The sequence below is a fragment of the Dipodomys ordii genome, unplaced genomic scaffold (assembly GCF_000151885.1).
Source record: "Dipodomys ordii isolate 6190 unplaced genomic scaffold, Dord_2.0 Scaffold21, whole genome shotgun sequence".
Taxonomy (NCBI): domain Eukaryota; kingdom Metazoa; phylum Chordata; class Mammalia; order Rodentia; family Heteromyidae; genus Dipodomys; species Dipodomys ordii.
Genome location: NW_012267237.1, coordinates 16578595 through 16595621, shown reverse-complemented (window position 1 = coordinate 16595621; position 17027 = coordinate 16578595).

Genomic DNA, 17027 nt, shown 5'->3' with positions numbered 1-17027 from the left:
AAGATGGTAAAAGAGATAGAACAGATTAGTGATTATGTTGACAAAAACAAGCCAAGTAGAAAAAAAATGTATTTTCTGCTTTCTCTCAAATGCCTAATGTCGTAAGTTTACTTAGGTGTGTAAGCAGAAGTATTAGAGAAAAGAAAATGACTGAGAGAAAGTGAAGTGGAGAGACAAGATAAATAAATGAGATGAATACTATCAAAGTTCTTTATACAGGTGAAAATGAAAAGATGAAACCTATTATGTAATTCAATTAATATTCACATGTAAAAGTTAAAAAGAACAATTCAAAAAGGTACAGACATGTGACAAGATTTTTACATTAATAAGTGATATTTTCTTTGAAAAACCATGTATATCCATTTTAAATGTTACAAAAAAGTACTGAAAACAATAAAAAAATCCATAGAGTTGAGAAAGATATTGGTGAATGGAAATTTATCTTAATAGGAAAATTTGTATTATTACAATATCAATACTCCTCACTGTAAACTATACTTTCAATATAATTAAGCCTTCTCTAAATCTTATTAAATTTTTAAGTACATTGAAGATTTGAATTAAACTATTTAATTTATATGAAACCACAAAAGACACAAAATAGTCCAAAAGATTTATCATGAAGAATAAAGCAAGAAATGTCTCAGCTCCTTTATCAAATGCAAGTTACAGCCAATAAAATTGTATGGTAGTGGTATCAAATCCAGCATTGACTAGTAGTATCAGATAGACAATTAAAAACTAATCTCAAATATTTTTTGTAAATTACAATTTTCAAGGACAACAAGAATCCATGATTGAAAAAAATTGTCTATATAACCTTGTTGTGAAAATAAGGTGTCCTCATGTAAAATAATGACATCTAATCATGATAAGATACACACAATAATCCACTAAAATGCATTAAATACTTGAATGTAAAATGAAACACTGGTACACTTCTGGAAGAAAACAGTCAAACACTTCTTAGCATTAACACTGTTGGTAATTTCTGGGATTGTGCATCAAATAAATAGGCAACAGAAACATAACAGATAAATGAGTCTACATTAAATTAAAAGTGTTTGATAAAAATTCATCAAAAAATTACAAAGCAACCTATCGAATGGAAGACAAAATCTGCAAATAACTTTTCTCATGAAAGTTTTATCTTTGATTCTCCATCTTGTATACGGTTTTATCTGATTGGGGGAAGTGAAGGGAAATAACAAAATGCTGAAAGAAGTACCAAAGTTGACCCATTGCAACAATGAGACTCACAGGAGACTATGTCAGAAATGAACATCTTCTGGGGGAGGGAGAGAAATAGGGGAAGGGAAGAGATAGTAGGAGAACAACAATGGAGTGGGTAATCACGTTCAGTGAAAAATGTACCTTACTCATGTAAATGTAAGCCCTCTGTACAGCATCTTTACAATAAAATAAAATTTAAAAAAGATATATAGAGAACTCATATAACTCAGTATCACAGGGAATCAAAGAAAAACACAACTAAAACACAAAATCAGACCAAAAACACATGTGAACTATTTGAAAGGATAATTGTTCAAAAGATGAGTAAATGGTAACTGTATACATGAAATGTTGCTCAACATTGATCAGCAGAGAAATGCTAATCAAAGCTATACCAATATAAAAAAAAGTGATCTTATGGTGGTCTCATAAAAGCAAACAGATAAAACATAAGAAGAGTTGGAAAAAATAGAGAGAAACTATAATCCTCTTGTATTGCTAAAAAGTATATGAGTTGCTTCATGAAAACCAGCATAGAAATTTTCAAAAATTAAACACCCAACAACCCTATGTCTTAAAACTTAATCATATAGCTTTGTTTATGCATAGAACTTTGACATCAATATCTAGAAGAGATCTTTGTGTATTCGAGTGGATTATAATAGTGTTTAAAGTGGTGAAGACATGGGAAAAAAACCTAAATGCCCACCGAAAGAATAAAGAAAATATCCTTGCTAAATAAAAAGGAATCAAATTCAACCTTATAAAGGGAAACCTAGTCATTTGCTAAAAATATATGGATTTAAATGATATTCTGCAAAGTGAGACAAGTCATATAGAAAATCAGAGAGTTAAAAATCAAAATAGCCATATCACTATGGGGATAGAAAGAAGCATAAAAAGAGAGGTTTTAGTCAAATAGTATACTATTCCTTTTGTAAAAGCTCAATAGGTCCTTGGGAAACTATGCTTCCATTTTATGTGGAAAGTTAAGTGCACTGTAGTATGCACTTGAAATTTCATACAATAGAAGATCAGCTATTAATTATTTTACAAAAAAAGAAACATTTAAAATGTTATGTTTATGACATTGTTATAGTGGTGTTTCCTTATTTTTAAAGTTACCAAGGTAGGTATAGTAAATGTATGTTATTATAAACATGTAGGTATAGTAAACATGAATTTTTCTAGAGCACGCACATGCACACACACACACACACACAAACACACACACACACACACACACACACACACACACAAAGAACAACCTAAAAACAAGAACATAAACTGACAAAAAATATTGGTAAAAAGAAGGATAAAATAGTTTTTAGAAAGAACTTGAAACATTCAAATGCATGTTCTTAATTGTATAGCAGGAAGAATTTATGAAAGTGAATTGCTTCTCTATGTTGAAAAACAGTTCCAGTAGCATATGAAATTGGATGAATTTAATGTGTTGGAAATCACTAAAAAGGTTTATGTTTCTATTCTGAAACAGTTATATCCTGTTTACTTTATTGCTTGTAGCTAATAGAAAATTCAGTTCCTATGTTTGTGTATTACCACTTTCAATCCAAACTAAATCAGATTTGTAATCTTATGTTTTCATAAGACTTGCTTCATTCAGAATCAAACACAAATCCTTAAGGTTACTGACCTCCATTGGGGGAAAAAGTTGTCTACTCGCATACTGTACTTTCCATGACCTAAATACACTTTCTCCAGATGTGCTCCAGGAGAAGTTAAGAAAAGCAAAGGCAAAGTTTTACACATTTCACACGTATTAATTATGTTTTAATAACATCAATTGAACTGTAAGTAAATACAGATAATCTTTTTGTCAGATTTTGAGAAATGGAAAAATGGACTAATGTCATAAGAAGCAGGAGCAGCAAATATGTTTAGGAAACTTCTATATATTCCACATATCCTGGGATTATTATAAACAGATGTGCAGGTAATAAGTTACCTGAGAGGAAATAAAAACACTGAAAATAGTTTCATTCAATTTGCCTTGTGCACTTTTATTTCCACAATATACTTCACTACAGAAAATTCTGTCTGTGTCCATTCTTTGAAAATTCTGTCTGTCTGCCTGGCACCAATTGCTAATGTCTGTAATCCTAGCTACTCAGGCAGCTGAGATCTGAGGATCAGGGTTCAAATCCAGCCCTGACAGGAAAGTTCATGGGGGCTCTTTTCTCCAATAAACCAGCCAAAAACCGTAGGCGGTGCTGTGGTTCAAGTGATAGTGTTAGCCTTGAGCTGAAGAGCTGCGGGACAGCGTCCAGGACCAGAGTTCAAGAAAAAGAAAGAAAAAAGATAAGAAAATTATGTCTTACTTACTTGTCATATTTTCACAAAATCTGTCCATATGTTCTCTGTCAAGATTAGGTTCTCTGTAACTACCTGTTTGGATTGGAGCAAAATTCATAGCAGAATTAAAATTAGGTATAACATATTGTGTATATCTTATGCACTAAAAAATACTATTTTATATGAAATCTTTTGAAATGATCTTTTAAGTAGTGGTACAGAGGGTTTTCAATTAAACATGTCAACATGAATAGAATATATGTCGATCTATGTTATTCCATTCATAATTCTCCCCACCAAACCCAATCCCCTCAATTTGGATAGTTCCATTTTAACATGTACAATTTTAATATTATAAATGCATTCTCCAACTTTGCTCTCTTAGTTTATCTACACATTCCTTTTGTCCTCTTTCCTGATACTACAAGTTCTAGATCCCAGATGCTCCACTTGTTGGACTGTAAATTAGCTGTTCCAAGAGTTACACCATTGAAATTCTTCCCTGTTAATGTGTTTGTGTGCATAGGCATATGAGCCTGTATAGGTTTACACATATATTCATAATTTATATCTAACTCCAACACACAATACTTTTAAAAGTTTCGAGAGGTATTGGGTGATTTTCCTAAATGTGTGTAATTTTCACTAGGACAATAATTTGATTTTAAAGTAAGAAGAGGTTTTGATACTTTTTAATATATTCTTTGTGTTTTGATTAATTCTTTAAAAAAATCTGTGCTTGAAAAGTCATTCAAATCTGATAGGACTGTGTCGCTGTGTAGCTACACAGGAGGCATCTTTAATCTTTACCATCTTAACATCTTGGTACATGACCGGATCCACAAAGATTCATTAACGGTGACAGAAATAACTGGAGATTTATCTGTCATTCACTTTGAAATGTATTGCTTTTCCTCACCACTTAAATTAAGGTACCGATAGAGAAACAATTTTCAGGGCTATTTCTCAATAACTTGTAATTTTCTTTAATTTTATTTAGGAGCAATGCAAGTTTAAAGTAACAAAACATTTTTGATTCTGTGGTTCAGGAAAGGTAATGAGGGGAAGACAGTGATGTTCTCTGACTCTCATGTGTTAACCTAATGAGGAATTCCCTCTCTACTGACAGTAAACTTACTTATTACCTATTCTGTTCATGCCTGTTGCAAGTGACTCTGGTGCTTATGAATAATTTATGATACAATGTGACAAATAGCAGTTCATGTAAAAGAGAATCAAGCCTAGATTTACTAAGTGTTCCTTTAATCTTTTGGAATATATCAATCAAATTGCTTCCACCTCTGTATGTAGTTCTGGATTAATCTCATCAAAATTGTTTCCTGAACCTTTATAATAAAACACACACACAAAATAAAATAAAACACACACACACACACACACACACATGGGATTCTCAACTGTTGACATACAGAATATTTTATTGTATTCGAGTATATAGAAACACATTCTGGTTATTATTTCTAAGGCTTTTCAAAATGTGCAGTCTATTTATCTCAGTAACTATAACAATCTCAGGAGTTAGAAAAGATAGATAACAGGCCAAGATTCATAAAGTAAATATTAGACAGAAAAAAACATTCTCCTCTAACTTCCAGAATCTATTTCTTTGTTTGAAACAACATACAGATTTCTGAATAAAGTACCATTTTCTTGTTCCTTTTCTCTCTATTGAAAGCTTTCCAGGTATCTCAAACACAGAATACAATATTTTCTCATAATATTGTATCTTCTTTTAAAATGTAATTACAGAAATGACAGCTAATGAAAGAGAATGTAATTTTCCTTAATTTGAAAATATTTAAATCATTCTTCTAAGAAACTTACACATTTCCATTTTCAACAATTATTTTAGTAGTTTCTCTCAGTTGAAAGAATCAAAACAAGTAAAAGTTCTGAGGACCCCAATTAGCTGAGATAACAGGACTACTTGAATAAATAATTTCATTTGACCATTAATTATTTTTATACCTTGTTTACTACATAAGAAAATTTAGAGACTAGAATTAAAAAGTTAATATGAGAGTAAAATAATATTTTTTCAAGGACTTGATATTGAGGTATTCCAGGCATATATTATATGTCTTAACAGGGTAATACTGTATATCCATTATTACCTTAACAACAACACTCTTGAATATTTATTTATTTAATACTATATGGTAACTATTGATCTAAAATATAAGCTTTGGACTTGTTTAACTATGAATTTTCCTGTTTCCTTGTTGATCAGATATTTGGACAGGCCCTTGCCATCACAAATATTACATTTCATTTTCAAGGAAAATTACAGCTAATTGTTGAGTGAGATTACCTTCCCTTTTGTCTAATCATTTCAGCATCTAGTCAATAAGGTACAAAATAGTTCTCCGCGAGTTCTGTTTCTGCATGCAATTTGATTAGCTGTAGAAATTGAAAAGTCTTTAGTATTCAGCTAGAATGCCTTATGCAGAGGAAACCTGACTCATTCTATTCTTAGCAGCATATTGAGATGCCCCAGCCATTTTGTGGTCAGCTGTGACTCATACACTAGCTATGTACGGATTTAGTCATAGGTGATGATCAACTTAGTTTCCATGAAGTGAAAATCAGATAGATTTTGAAACATTGTGATTTATATTCTTCTTTAAAAAGGATACCCTTTAAAATAATTTTAGATGATTACTGGTGATTGATATCAATGGTTCCTATGTGATCAAATGTTATTTCACAACGTATTTAACTTTTAGGACATCTTATTTTTTGAATATTGCTTTCAAGTTAAAAATTAGAACTTTAAAAACTAGATATACTAAATATCATGAGACTACAGATAATGTTTCAGATAAATAGTGTAGGCTGTATTAATCTTATTAAAATTATAGTTATTTTTTTAAACATAATGATCTAATATAACTTTTCCTTCATATTCTCAACTACTGACATGTTGAAATAATGTGAAGTGATGATTTTTACTAAAATTGTCATTTTCGTTTTTTCTTTTTTTTTTGGGTGGGAATCCGGTTGTGGGGCCTGAACCCTAGGCCTGGGTGCTGTCTCTCAGCTCTTCAGCTCAAGGCTAGTGCTTTACCACTTGAGCCACAGTGCCACTTCCGGCTTTTTTGTTTTTGCTTATGTGGTGCTAAGGAATTGAACCCAAGTCCTCATGCATGCAAGGCAAGCGCTCTACCACTGAGCCATTTTCCCAGTCCTAAAATTATTTTCTTCCTTTAATTTTTAACCTGCAAAATAAATCTTTTATCTTTCACTTCTAAACAATATTCCTCATTATAGCTTGGCCTTAATCATATACTTACACATACAAACAAATACACACTAAAAACATCTCTGCTTTATAAAATGTAGTTGTATTCCAAATATTAATTTATATTTTACTTACTGTATAATTTATAATAAATTTAGGCTGAGTTATTTATTTTTATTGAAAATGTTCACATGGGGATGTGATTGAGTACAGTATCTTAAATACTGACCATTTAAGTTTAACGATGTACACAAAAAGGCAGAAAGTATGTCAGCTTATACGTTTTCTACCTTTATAGCCAGAAAGGAAATGCCTAGGATGAAATTCCATATCATCATGGACAACACAGTTATAATGGGAAAAAAAACACAAAACATTCTTAAGAATAAAACATTAAGAAACAAGTAGTAGAAAGGGTTGGAATGGAATCAAGTGGAAAGGCAGGGACAAACAGACAAGAAGGGTGGGAGAATGCATTCACTCTTTCAATGGTTATCCTACAAAATTAAGAAGATTGAGGGAAAGTATGAGGGGTGGCTGAGACAGTTGAAAGGGGTAACATTGATGAAAATATATTCATAATCTCCTTTGTTAAAATACAGCTCCTTTATACAATGATTCAAAGGTAATATATATATAATATTATGTATATATATTATATACTATATATATTTTGGGAATGAGGTTGGGGCTTTGGATCTTACCAACTGTCATACTCTATGGTAAAAATGTAGATCAGCACAGCTCCTGTGTTTGAGGAGAATGTAAATTACTAGTGAGGTTCTTTAAATAATAAGTAAATATGCAAACTAAAAATAGAACTACTTTATGTTGGGCCATACCATACTTGATTATATGTGAAAATAATTTCAGGTTAATACCAAAGAGAAATGTTTCTACAGCCATGATTATTGCTGCCTACTTCACAGTAAAAAGGAATCAAAGCAGGCCAGATTTCATTTGACTGGCACATATGGTATACGTGAGAAAAGAACTCAAGAAGCTTTGTATACATAAACTTCTTTGTTAAATGGAAAAAATATGCCATGCATAATCTAAAATTAAGATAAGTTAAGGAAGGGGTAGGTTGAGAATAGTGGGTGAGAATGTTGAAAGAGGTGACATTAATCATAGCTCACTGTATGTATAAACTGCTTTGGTGAATGGCTATTAGAGATAATAAATAAATAATTTTTAAACCAACTAAAAAAAAAGAAAATGTGGTATATGTAGCCAGTAGCGTATTTTTCAGCTACAAAGGAAAATAAAACTGTCATTGGCAAGAAAATGTGCATAAAAGGAGATTATGTTAAGAGAGATATATCAAACTCAGAAAGATGAAGAGCATGTGTTCTCTGTAATAGAATTTAGACCTATAAGAAGGGCAGAAATAAGAAAGGGTCACGTGTGTAGATACCAGTAAAAGGGAGGATAGCAGAAGAAAAGATGAAGAGGGAAAAGTATAATTGAAGTAATTTAAGTTCACAAAGGAAAAATAGAACAATGAAACTCATTGAAATATTAAAATGGGGTGAAGAGTTATAAGAAATTATAATTAGTGAAATAATTTAGATTTTAGAACTTAATGCTAATTTACAGGCATATCTCAGAAATTAATTTGTGTAATTTAGATTGGCTAAAGGAAGAGTGAAAATACTGTACCAATAATACTGAGAGGAGAAAGAAGAGACACGCATACCAATATATGCATAACAGTTCTATCATAGGGAGATCAAACAAAAAACTGAAAATACTTCAAAAATTACATGAGTCTTCCCACATTCTGTGTGTAAAACAACCTACTGTATATTCAGAAAGTTCAAATAAGGCCCATAGACAAAAAGAAAACAAATAAATAAATAAATGTACTGCATGTTGAAAATAAAAAAATAAAAATACTTTTTAAGCCACATTGAAAAAAATAGTGTAAAAGAAGTCAATAAATTTACCATTCTACATCTCAACAAAAGCAATCAGTGCAAGGAAGAAATATGTTAAATTTTAACACACACATAATTATTTCTTCATTATATATTTAATTTTAAATATTATTAATTTTCAGAACCAAATCTTCCCTACTTCTTTCTCAGCATAAATTATTTCATTATCTAACAATTTTATTTGTTGAGTTTACTGTATATTTTCCCTTTTATTCAATAAATCTAGTTGTGTTACCTAGCAGTACATAAATAACACATCACCTAATTATAATTTTATAAAATTTAATAGCCTAAAGGAATGGACTTTTTATTTTAAATTGCTTCAATGAAGAAATAACTGGAAATCTAGTGTGATTACCTTCTCATTACTATCTTAATATCATTAGTTTTCTCTTAGCATTAATACCATTTATTATAAATGTCAATAAACCAATGTTTCCAAGTTTTTCTACTAATTCCAAAACAGAAAATTTTGTATCTTTGAAAGACAGCCTCATGATAACAAATACAAAAGTTTTATTTTACTTATTTTTTTCATTCACAGATGCCAAGGCTTAACATTCAAGGACTGAAGATAAGATAGAAGTTTTATGTTGATTGAAATGTTTACCTCTCCTTCGATTTCATGCTTCAAAGGTGACAATCGAACAATTTTTCATACTTCATTAAAGAATTATTCATGAAGTTTTATCAAAAATGGAAAAGGAGTCAAACTTTTGGATGAACCTTGGTGTTAAAAAAAATCATGGTAATTGTGTATGATGGTTTGTGTAATTGTGGATCTATGAGGTTTCATCCCTAATTAAGTTAGAAAGAGTTCTGATTGACAATCTACTTCTGGCATTTTCTTCAGGTTTTTTTTCTTCAGCACTCTGGGATGAGCATGTTAACAAAGCTGGTGTCTGTCATAAGACCTGTGGAATTCAGATTAATTTGCTAGGTAAACCACAAGCTATTCAACAAGAATCAAAGAACAGATTTTCCTAAGCATAAGGAGCCAAAGCCTTGCTCTGGTGTTTTATTCAGAAATAATGTTCCAAAAGTGACAGGAGACAGGGTTTTACCTTTTCCAGGAGGGGAAATACAAGAAATTTACATTATTTGTTCAAAGATATGACCAAAATGTTATATTTTAAATGATCTTTAGAGGATTTTTGTTGATGAAATAATACAGGACTAATATTTATAATCCAACCTTTTGGATTTTATGTCATCATTGGCAGAAAAGAAAGGTAGAATTAAACATCTCCACAATACTAACAATACAACTTAAAGTTAAGTATACCTTCTCAACAATGTAGAAGAAACCATGAGAATGCCCTCTTATGTGGTGCAAGTTGTAATCCTAGCTAACTGGGAGGCAGAGATTGGGGATGAAATGCTCAATTCTAACCCACACTAGAGGAACTTTGCAACGTTCCATCTTCCAAAGTCTGGGAGCACTAGCACTTTGGCTGGACATAATGAATATGCATTTTATCCCCAGCAACACAGAGAAAGAAAAGGAGTATTGCAGCCTCAAATGGCCACGCTATAAAGAGAGACCCTCCCACAAAAATAACCAGCATAAAAGCAAACGGCTTTTATGGATCACATGGTAGATCACCTGACTTGTAAACCTGAGACCTGGAATTCCATTCCAAGCTCCACTTTAAAAAAATACAAAAACAAGTAACAATCCATGTGTGATATATTATAAAAGTAAGTACAGATGAGAGAGAGATCCATCCAAATAATTTCTCCTCTTCTTAGTTTTATTAAATAAGGAAGTTCAAAAAACATGTTACTTTCCTGGTGAGTATTCTTGCAATTTACTTGCACATGTAATTTTTGACACTTTATGCATATTTGACTTAAATAATAAAAGTTACTGTGCAAAGTTTTAGAGGCTAGAGGTATATTTTTTTCACTGCATTGGGAGCTAAAATTTTATTTTTCACAGTTTTGGAGACTGTGCACTAAAACTAAGGAGCTGATACGGTAGATTTCATTGGAATAATTTTTATATATAGTATTTTTTATATAAAGTATTTTTATATAAAGTATTTCTTGTTTAAGTTTTCAAATCAATAATAAAGTTGAAAAATGGAGAAAAACTAACAGAACCACCGATTAAAATCTACATGTAAATGCTCAAGTTTTAACTCTACAAACTCATTGAATTAAGAGAAAGAAATCATAGAACTAAAATCAATGAACTACCTTCCTTTACAATTTATTTTAATGTTTTCCTTCATAATTTGTTTTGATTTGGGGAGGACTATTCAAATATACATAGACACTTTAAAAATATATCAACACCAATTCCCTTAGTTAGTTCGTTAGTTTTCTGATACCTCATGCTGTTTCACTTGAGCCATGTTTCTGTTCATAGAAAACAATTAATTATAGACTGAGTCCCAAGTACTTTCATGCGTGCACTGTATTGAGCTGCAGACTCCTGAGGTATGAGCTACCAGTGTGAGGCTCAATATTGTCTTTTGACTGAATCTAATATGTTACAATGGAACAGAGAAAATATGATTTTATCATAAACCCACAAAAGGATAAGTGTGCTTTATTACAGTTTAAGACCTTTTGCAAATTGCTTTTCATAAAGATAACTAAAAAGAACCATAGAAATATTAAACTGTTCCTGTGCAAATGATAGAGAAGGATATTTCAAACAAAGAAGTAGCATGCTCATGAAATCTCAGCTTGGCAAGTTAAGTCTTAAATTGCGGTTAAGAACAGTGCCAACCAAGCGTTAATTCTTAGGAAGCAGATATAAAGACACTATCAGGAGCACAAGAATGCAGTAACTTGTTAAAAATTAAGATTTAGCACTGGGCCAGGGAGAAGTCTGTAAAGATGAGCTTGACATCTTCTCAGCCCCCCACAGCAGGTAGCACTCTAGCTTGTCCAAAATGAATCTTGCCGAACAGAATATCTGTCTCACTCAGTCACTGCCTGTGATCTGCTCTGGAAAGTGAACAACCTCAGTCAGGTGGTTCTTTGAGAGTGAGCCAGAAACTGGGGGAGCTGACAGAAGGTTGGATGCTGCCTGCTGACCAGCTTTGCCTGCATTTTTAGGGCAGCCAAGTTCTTCAATAAAGGAGGTTGAGAAACACAATCTCCTAGCCTTACTTCACTGCCATACCAAAGCTGCACTCAGCAATTAATATTCACTTACCTCACTGCTCACTTTAATCATGAACTACATAGCAAGTGTCTGTTTGCACCTGGCAAATAAGTCACTAAAAATAAAATAAATAAACAATATATGAAGGGGGAATGTTGCAGTTGCTGCTTCTGATGAAAATGGTTTAAAAGATGCTTATAAATCAAGTAGGAAAGATCAATAACTCAGTAAAAAGAAAAAGGGGAAAAGGCTGAGTAAGTAAATGGATAGTGTGAATACAGCAGCGGAAAACCTTTCCAAATTTTATTAAAATCTGAGAAACATACAATGAAAGAAACATATATTAAACTTCAATGAGATGTCAGTTTTAGCAATGAGCTTTGTGAAGTAAAAAATGTTGGTAAGATTTACAATATTAAAAATCGAACAGAAAAAGAAAGACTGTTCTGCATTATTACATTATGGGGCAAATTGGATCAAATACCCATGTAGGACATAGAGGAATACCTTTCAAGGTGAGAAACATACTTTATGGTTGTGTTTTCCCAGAATTTTCACTTTTAAACATTCATCATAGTAGTACTTACACAGGAATAAAAAATCAACAACGCTATCAGTAACAACCAGCATTAATTATATTCCTTGAAGATACTTAAGTCCAGCAAGAATATTTTAAAATAAGCTATACAAATTATAAAAATTTTATGAGCACCTGAACGAATAGGAAATAAACTCAAAATCTTATCACTTGGCAAATCTGAATTGTATAACAATACAAATCAAACACATAAATGTGTATGCATGTAACTAATGGTACACTAAATATATATGTATGTATCTATGCACATATTGACAAGATAGAATTCTGAAAAAGAAAAAAAAAGAATTTCTGTCTTCTTAGTACCTAAATGGTATTTCTTTATTCGTCATGCCTGAATATCTCAAAACAACTTCCCTTTTTGCTGGTAATATACAACATTATTTTAATTCAATAAGACACAGATGCTTCTTTGTACATTTCAAAATATTTTCTTCTTTTACTATCTCATCACTTTGAATATGTATTGTATACACAGCAGATTTTGAACTACGATAGAGTGGCAATTTCTAAGATGACTCATGGATATTTCTACTTCGTATCTGTAGAAAACTGTTCTTTACAGTGGTAGCTGGATCTACCTGCCTTGGGCATAAGGTTATAAAGATGGTGGAGATGACAGTATATGAATTTAAGGATTCAATTTTTCATGATCGTAATTTGACTTTTCTTCCTGGCTCTGCTTTTGTGTTTTGTCAGCCAAGCAACTGTTGGAAGCCTCTAGAAGCAGGCAGCCAGTAGGAAACGAAATCCTTAGTGCAGTGGCCAGGAGCAAGTGAGTCCTGCCAATGACCATTTGAATGATCCTTCGGTGACCTGTTGAAGGTTCATGAGCCCCCAGTCCTCCATGTGAGATATCAGGCTGCAAAGACACCTGATTTGTCACTCATTGACAGACTGTGAAGCAGAAGATCAGTTTTGGCAGAGAGCAGATGCCGCCTCACAGAGACTCTGAGACACTGAATGCATGCTGTTTAAAGCCCCTACATCTGAGCAGACAACTAAATGTAACAATAAAGAATTATTATAGGCCACACATTAAAATTAATATTAGGTAAATAGCAACTCCTTTGTACAATTATGTAAAGATAGTAGAATTAATTAATGGCTAATTAAAAATAACATTTGTCCAAAGAAAATGTACACAATCTATCATTTCAATAGAATTTCTAATTATAAATGTGCTATTGAAGTTGTTGCACAAATGTAATCACTTAGATTATTTTCTGCAAATAACTCAATTCTAACTCATAAGGTGCTTCATCTGCTCCATGCTTACTGGTCTGTCAATTCATGTTAATAATTTTTTTTACAGAATAAGTGAGGTGAGCAGATTTCAAAATATGATCTTGGAACATTTAATCAGACATGGAATCTGGAGAAGAAAGTAAATCTGGATGTCAAAATAGACCTACTGATGAGCGGACCAAGGTTTTTAATAAATCTCCAGGTGAATGTGTTATAAAGCACATCCTATCATTTACATTCTTCTGCATCACATGGATGAGTTGTGCCAGCATGTTAAACTAGTTACTGTTTGGGGAGATTTAAGATAGTCTCACATAGCCTTTATAGGAGTGGCTAATAGGCTAAAGCTAAATCTCATAACTCATCCTTGGTCAACACTAAATAGTTGATGTAGCCAAGTACTTAGTGGGATGAAATAACATGCTGAATAGCTAACTTTGTAATCTATGTTACGTAGAGTCTTTGGTAAGAAAAAAATGACCATAATATGCCATTGGTTAAATAGTTGAGCCAAGTATACTGGTACCTTACATTTTGCTAGCTGGACATTCATTTAGCCCAGCAGAATTTTAATAAACTGAGAACACATTCCTTATCTTGTCCTGGAAAATTGCCAGATGCATGAATGCTGAAATGCTTTATTCATGAGCAGACACCAACCTAGAAGGAAAAATGTTGATTGGGATTATGGCCTAGATACACAAAGCCTCCTTTCTTTCCATTTTCTTCCATGATTGTAACTAAACAAGGCACATTTGGTTCTTTATCTCTTAGAGATGAGAAGATTTGGTGGCTCGAAATTGTGTGCACACTTGAAGTTTTACAGAGAGAAGCAGAAGTGATAGCAACTAGAGATACAGAGAGAGAAACCTGGCTCTGTAAAAATGTTTTTTTTTTTTTGAAGTTTGAAAGAAGTATTACTATTATAATGATTGTTTTGTTCCTTATTATTTTTCAAGCACTTCTGATTGTGGCATCTTTTAAATAAAATTTTTACTATTTGTGCGATTGTGATAACACAATTCTATTGGGAGGGAAAAATCAGCATTTTTATGATTGAATTTGTATTCTTTCCTTTGTCTTCTTTTTGAATTTACTAACAATAACATCACTACTGGTTTAGAAGTAAAAAATATTATTTTTTTTTTGGGTCCGGTTGTGGGGCCTGAACTCTGGGCCTGGTCACTGTCCCTCAGCTCTTCAGCTCAAGGCTAGCGCTCTACCACTTGAGCCACAGCTCCACTTCCGGCTTTTTTTTCTGCTTATGTGGTGCTGAGGAATCGAACCCAGGGCCTCATGCATGCAAGGCAAGCGCTCTGCTGCTGAACCAACTTCCCAGCCCTAAAAAATATTATTTAGAGAACTGTTAAAGGACAAATGTAAGAATTCTCCCTTTTAATCATAATTTCTCATATATTTAATATTGAAAGGTGATAAACTGCATTTAAGGTAAGAGTGACAGTAGCAACCAACTTGAAGAGGACAGAATCACATTCTTTTTCAAAGATTTGTCTTGGTTGCCAAAAGTCTATCAACCTACATTTTCTGACAGAATTATGTTTTACATTGTTATGATTAAATACATTTTATGCTGTCATAGGGCATTTTATGTGTCACAGGTGCTACTTGACCTCCTAACAATCCAAATAGCTTCACTCATACATATTTTATGATATATTCAAGACTATTACATCACAACTACGAACTTCTTCTCATCAAGAATCGTATTAACATATCTTATAAAAGCCAAGTCGATTGAGTGTGGGCAAAGCCTCAACAATACAATCCTACATCATTTCTTCACTTACAAGGTTGGCTTCTTGTTAAGATAAATGGTTGTTACTTATTATCACTGATTTTTCAAACTGTAACGAGTTCATTTAGCTGAAGATCATGCTAACTCTGTACAACCAAGAAAAGTTTAGAAAGTAATGAAAGCTTCTAAAGTGGTTAAACAAGTTTACATTCACACCAAAAATGCAGTAAGGTTCCCTTTTGTCCACAATCCCTCCAGCATCTGTTGTTATTAGAGTTCTTGATTATAGCATTCTAAATGGGGTGATATCTCAATGCTGTTTTGTTTTGCACTTCTTTTATGGCAAGAAAGGTTGAGCATTTCTTCATGTGCCTATTGGCCTTTCTTATTTCCTCTTCAGAGAAATCTTTCTTTAAGTCTTTAGCCCACTTATTTATTGGGCAGTTGTTCTTTGAGGATTTGTTGGAGGATTTAATTTTTTGAGTTCTAAGCATGTTTTAGATATGAGAGCCTTGTCCATTGTATGGCAAGTGAAGATCTTCTCCCAATCCGTGGGTTTTCTATTGATCTTGCTAGTTATGTCCTTCGCCTTGCAGAAGCTCTGCAGCTTCATGCAATCCCATTTGTCCAACCTTTCTTTGATTTGTTGTGTTTCTGAGTCTGTATTATGGAAATTTCAGCCTGTGCCATGGAGACCTAAGGTTTCTCCTATTCCTTCCTGTAAAGTTTTCAGGGTGTCTGCTTTGACTCAGAGGTCTCTGATCAATTTGGAGTTGATTCTGGTGCAGGGTGATATATAAGGATCTAGCTTTAGTTTTCTACAGGTGTTTAGCCGATTTTGCCAGCACCATTTACTGAAGAGGCTGTCTTTCTTCCACTCTACTTTTTTAGCTCCCTTATCGAAGATTAGGTGGCTATAGGTCTTGTGGGTTCATTTGTAGGTTTAGTTCTATTCCATTGGTCCTCAGGTCTGTTCTTGTGCCAGTACCAAGCTGTTTTGTTTATTATGTCTTTGTAGTAGGGTTTGAAATTTGGTATTAACATTCCTCCAGCACTGTTCTTTCTGTTAAGGATCTTTTTTGCTATTCGGGGTTCCATCTGAATTTTTGTATTGCTTCTTTTATTTCTCGCAGAGCTCCCTTATGACCCCAAAATCCTACTTTTAGGCATTCATCCAAATGATCATAAACAAGGCCAATTTAAATCTATGAGCACAACTTTTTATCACAGCACTATTTAACATAGCTAAGATATGGAACCAACCCAGATACCCCTCAGTAGATGAATGGATCAAGAAAATGTGGTATATATACACAATGGAATTCTATGCCTCCATCAGAAAGAATGACATTTCCCCTTTGTTAGGAAATGGAAAGACTTGGAAAAAATTATATTAAATGAAGTAAGCCAGGCCCAGAAAAATATAGGTCCCATGGTTTCCCTTATTTGCAATAACTAGTACATGTGTAGCACAAATAACAAAGTTCAAAAGCTATGTACATATGACCATATCATGATGTTAAACGAAATGAACCCCACGATAGAGACAC